Source organism: Athene cunicularia (genome assembly GCF_003259725.1).
Source record: "Athene cunicularia isolate RWA chromosome 3 unlocalized genomic scaffold, athCun1 chr3_part1, whole genome shotgun sequence".
Classification (NCBI taxonomy): Eukaryota; Metazoa; Chordata; class Aves; order Strigiformes; family Strigidae; genus Athene; species Athene cunicularia.
In genome coordinates this window covers 22,445,336-22,450,869 of record NW_020799097.1, presented here as the reverse complement: position 1 = coordinate 22,450,869, position 5,534 = coordinate 22,445,336, and positions in this window count along the sequence as shown.

Below are 5,534 nucleotides of genomic sequence, written 5' to 3'. Positions count from 1 at the left end.
CCCCGCCCACCGGCAGCCGTTCTGCCGGGGCGGAGCGGCCGCTGCCGTACGGTGGTTGCTCTTTTGCTGCCACCTGGCGCGAGAGGCGCTGCGGGACGGGCCGTGCCCCGGGTGTTTCCTGCCTCAGCAGCTTTTCCAATCCCCCAACAAATGACAGCCGTGTGATTAAAGGGCCTTAAACTACTTGCTTTAAAGCTCAGCAATCCTAAACCCCTCCACACGTTTTCTCCACCGACTGCTTGTCCGTATGCAGAGAGGTAGGGGGTTGGTGGCGTATGGAGGTGACAGTCTCGCTCTGCATGTTTGAACATTGATCCTGGCTTGTTGCAATGAAAGAGGAGGGGACACTCTCCCCAGAGCAGGAAACTATTTGTTACCTGTTTCAAAATGACAGCGACCCCAGACGGTGAAGCAGGGATGCATCAGTGGTACACAGAGTCCTAACACGGTTCACAATCATCTCTCAGGGCACTGCTGGCTAACCTTCTGATGCCTAAGTCAAAGCTCCAGACTGTGATATACTCAGCTACAGCACCTCCCGACCGTCTGTCTGCTTGTGTAACCCACCTCCTCCCCAGCAGGTCCCCTGTGGCTCCCTGAGCCCACCTGGGCACAGGCTGCTGCTGCCCCGCATCCGGCTCTCTGCCCGCACCCTAAACCAGGGCTGCAGCAGGGGCTGCCTTCTCTTCCCCCAAGTCAGCAAGAACCTGGTGCTGGGAAGGATGCATGGATGTTATTTTCTGGAAAATAGACAACAGTGCTGCTAGGCTAAGATCAGGACTTTGTGTGCCAGACCCACGTGAATTTAGAAAGAACCTGCCAAAAAGGGACACAGATCCTCATCTGCAGTATGACTCCCCAGAGTAAATGGTAGCAGTGGCACTGTTTCTGTGTATACTTTAACACTTTCCAGGAACATTACTATTAACAAATCTATTGTCACATTTAAATTAGTGATAGAAATAATTCAGGAATGGAAGATTCAGTGGGAGCTTGCTTTGCAAATAGATAGGGTAGAACCACTTAACGGTGTTGCAGGCAGAAGGCTGGTGTGGAACATACATGATACAGATCTTCAGAATTTAAATTTCCCTAATGTTTAAGGTAAAAAAAAAAAAAAAAAAAGCTTTTTAAGCAAACAGTTACTTAAACATCTTTAGTGTTTGTTGGTAGAATTGAAATGCGATCTGAAGCTCCCGATGAGTTGCTACAATCTTGTCATTTATCCCACATGCCTGAGGCTACAGCATGCACAATGACTGTCATTTTTGTGGACTTTGCTGTGATAAATATAATGGCCTCAGCTCTCATTTGTATTAATGCCATATTAGTGTCAAGGGGTCATAAAGTGAATTCTGTTTCTTATCAAGGTTTAGGAGCATAGAAAATAACAAAGCAATCATAGATAGGCACACGATAATTGTTTCCCTGTTTTCTGGTGAAAAACAAAATGGAAAAGAAGGAAAAGGTGGGTTGCTGAATTCTGATCATTATGCTGGAAACAAGTACAATGCTGTATTTACTCAGAGAATTTAAGGATAGATGATATCACTAGAGCATGTAATCTAACCTCCTGCACATCACAAGTGGTTAACATTCGCACAGTTGTTCCTTTATCAGGCTTCATCATTTGAGTTTGACTAATGCTTATTTTCAGAAAGCCAGTTACTGTGCTTTTGAAGGCTGGAAGAAATAGAGAAACTGCTGCTTTTATTAGCAGCTTGTTCCAGTGACTAATCTCGGTCTTAAAATGCATGCCTTTTCTGTAGTTCGAAGCAGCCTAGCTTCCTTTTTTTGTGTTGCCTGTTACACTTTTCCATGCTAGATTAAGAAGCCTATTAATTCCCACAATTTCCTCCTTGGGAAAATACTGATATATTGTAATCAGATGACATGCCATTTTTTTGAGTTTGGGGGAGGGTGGGTTGGGTGGATATTTTTTATAAACTAATCAGATTAAATTATTTCTATGCTCATCCATGAGGCATTTTCAGAAGTTTAATATAACTTTTAAATATTATATATAGACTATAAATAGTTCATCAAAAATAGCAAGGAAAGTTTTTTAAGCCTAATTATAGCTGAACTTAACATTCCTAGCTGTTTCACATGTAAATACTTGTTTAAAGTTGCTTTTTCTTTTCACCATTCTTTTCATTCCGTCAGAATATTCTGATTCATTGGCACTGAGATGATTTGCAAAACTGGACTATTTTAGGCAGAAATTAGGAATGGATCGGGCAATTCATTGTGAACTGACTTCTAAAAAAATTTTTGGTTTCTCATCAATCTTGTTTTCTTTCTGCTACAGATAGCATTTATCCAAAAAAATCAGTAGTAATATTAATAGCAGTGGAGCTCTATTAATCCAACATGGTGCAAGAGCAGCCTACTTCTAGAAGGAAACCTCTGTTAAGATTTTATGGAAGATAAAAACTACAGATGGTGAGGAATATCCTTTGTCCTCTCTCAACCAGGATGTCCACTAGTACCCTTGCTACACCATTTTGACTCTCTGACTTTTTGTACTCTGCCAGTTAGAATCAGACTCCAGTAAATCATCCTTCATTAGTGCTTTGAAAATCCATCTGTAGTAGTATTATTACTTTAATAATTTTGAACTGGCCTATGTCTTTTCTCTAGGTGGGTAAACACAACAGATAATTAATGTTTCAAGAATAGGAACAGAGTATTTTTCTAACCCCAAATATGGTGTTACTTTCCTCATTAAAGTTACTTAGCATGGACTGAAAACAGCCCAGAGCAAAGCTGCCCTTTAGTGATTTTTGTGCTTGGCCACTGCATGTGTTGGTGGGCTGGAGCAGGGAAGAAGGGCAATTACAGCCTGGTAGAAGAAGATATTTTCTCATGTCAGTTTTCAAGTTGTGACAGTTCATCCCGATTTTTACCACAAATTTTCATTCTCAAATTGTGCTTTTCTCATATGGAACTAATAGGGTTCCCCCTGCCCCAGTATTCAGAAATATGTCCCAAATGCTTATGTCAAAAATCCTCATGTATTTGCAAATAAATAGCAATTTGTTCTCTGGAGCAAAGCCTGAGTGACCAGGTACTTAAGTCAGGACAGGTATGTCAGATATTACTAATGTTCAATGAATATACTGCTGACCCTCCCTGATATACTATGACTGATTATGCATTATTGAAATTAAATTACATCTACAATATTTTGTAGTGGGTTAGATATGTTGATTTTTTTTTTAAAGTATTAACAAGTTCTGTATATTACAATTCTGAGTGGGGTATTTTTGTAATTTGAATGAAAAGCAACAAATAAAATGAGAAAAACGCATTCTATGATTCAGCACTCTTAATGTTTTTATTTATTCATTTATGCCTCTTTGTTTTGTACCTTGTAACGTGTCTCCTGGCTATTAATTAAAATTATTGAGGTTCCTCTGTGTTCAGTTAGGAACCTTGTTTAATTTCACTATGTATTTTTCCCCTCACTGTATTATAAATCCCTGTGGTTACTTGTAGTTTCTCATAGTTGCATATTATGTGGCAGCACTGGAAAAAGGAGGGAGGATGCTGAGGAATCCTCCATGCTCCAGCTGGGAGCTTGCTCATTCTGCTTTCCAACAGCTCCTTTGACATAAAGAGGAGATCTTTTAAATCTGTTCTTTACTGGATGAGGGACAGGGGTTTTGTTTTTTTTTTTCTCCTATAAGCACTCTGCAATTGGCTTCAATGCAGACTATTTAAAATCTCCCATCTCCTCCACTCCAGCTGAAATTCAGTTTGGTGTTTAAAAGGACTAGATCCTACAAACAATTTTTGCTGGCCTCCATGTGAACTGATTTCGTAAGAGGGCTGAGATATAGCTGAGTACTGATTACTGTTTTTTCAGAGGCATTGGATAGGAGTAGCTGAACATTTACATTGAATAGGCCTGGGGAGAAGGCCTGGCTCCATCGCACTTTGGCCAAGTGCAGCACCTCTTTCACATGCATTTCTGCCTGTTTCCTGCGGCATACTCTTCCCACCCTTCAGCTCTTATCTTGTTCCTCCCCTCCAGGCTTACTCCCCTCCTTCCTCAGTACAAGCTGGATTTCTTCCCTGGCACCTTTTTGAATCCTGGACACCAGACAGTAAAGCACAAACATCCCCAAAGAAAGTCCCTGACTTCCAGATAGCAAGAGCTCCTCAGTTCCTTCTCAGTCTCTCTGAAGCTGGGAGAAACAAGGAAAGGGCAAACCTTGGTCTCTGTCCTGCCTTGTGGTCATTGCTGTGCCCTGGAGCTCCCAAAGTCCAGCCACCTTGACCTGCCCTTGTTCAAATGGTTTCTGTTTTATTTTCCACACATGGCTCATGCACAGGCAAGCTTTGCTCCAGACATACTGTGGAGTTCCTCAGCACTATGGTGCTGGTGAAATGATTCTCACATCTTTTTAAATACAAACAAAATGCGTTTTCTTCCTAGTCCCACTTACAGAAATGAATTCTTTAGCCTAAAATGTCCTGCCAGATGATTTCACCAGATGCTGACAATTGGCGTGGAAAATTTGAGATTGAATTGGATTAACAGTAAGCACTTGTGTGAAGGGAATTTATCATCTACACATACATGCCTGTGTGTGTGTCTGTAAGCCTGAAGTGCATTGCTGTTACAGTAGATGAAGCTGAAGGGAGGAAATTAAATTAAAATTAAAGCAAAGTTCATTGAATGACACAAGTATGGTGCAAGTAAACATTTGCAAAACTATATGACAACCTGAAATTCCCCAAACTCTCTGAAAAAGAGTAAAATCAATACCATTGAAGAAAATTCTTGAATTTGGTGCTTTGCATTGGCCCAACTGCTGGTATATTGTTTTGATGCTTTTTTTGTAAGCTCTGTCTACAGGAAAACATAGATTCTTTTATTACAGCAACGCACACTGATGGTCCAGATGTACCAAATGTAGGTTTCTTACTGCCTCGTTTTATAGCAGTTGTAGTTCCCATTGCACTGGCCCTGCAGGTGCCGTTGCTTCCAGTCCTGTGGTGTAATGTATCTTGTTGTCAGGCAATGGATGCTCAGGCTCAGAGGTTATGAAGACCTGAATTTTCTCCTCTGAACCACTGCAACGTGCTGACATCTGGAATAAAACCCCTGTGGCAAAGGAGCAAAGCTGGGGCCAATCTCGGTTGAGAAGAAGCAGGCACCTAAAAGAGATCCAGTGACTCCAGTCTGATCCTGCTTCGCCTTGAGGAAGCATTTTCCACCCCAACCAACCCAGACACGCTTCAGATCCTGTTATTCCCGAAGGTATCTGTGACTCTAGAAAGGGACATGTGCTGTTGCAAAAGAAATCTATTCAGGAGTTCGCTGTTACTTTGAGGGAAGCTGTGCTCCGACAGAGCAATGGGTGGCAGTATAAACTTCTGGAACGCCGAGCGCCGTGTTGGGAAGCGCGGGCTGGGCCCGCCAAGCAGGCCGCAGCCCATCTGCACCGAGAGGCGCCGTGGGAGGCCGCAGCACGGCCGCTGCAGCCGCCCGCCTTTGGAAAGACACCCAGGAGGGGAGGCGA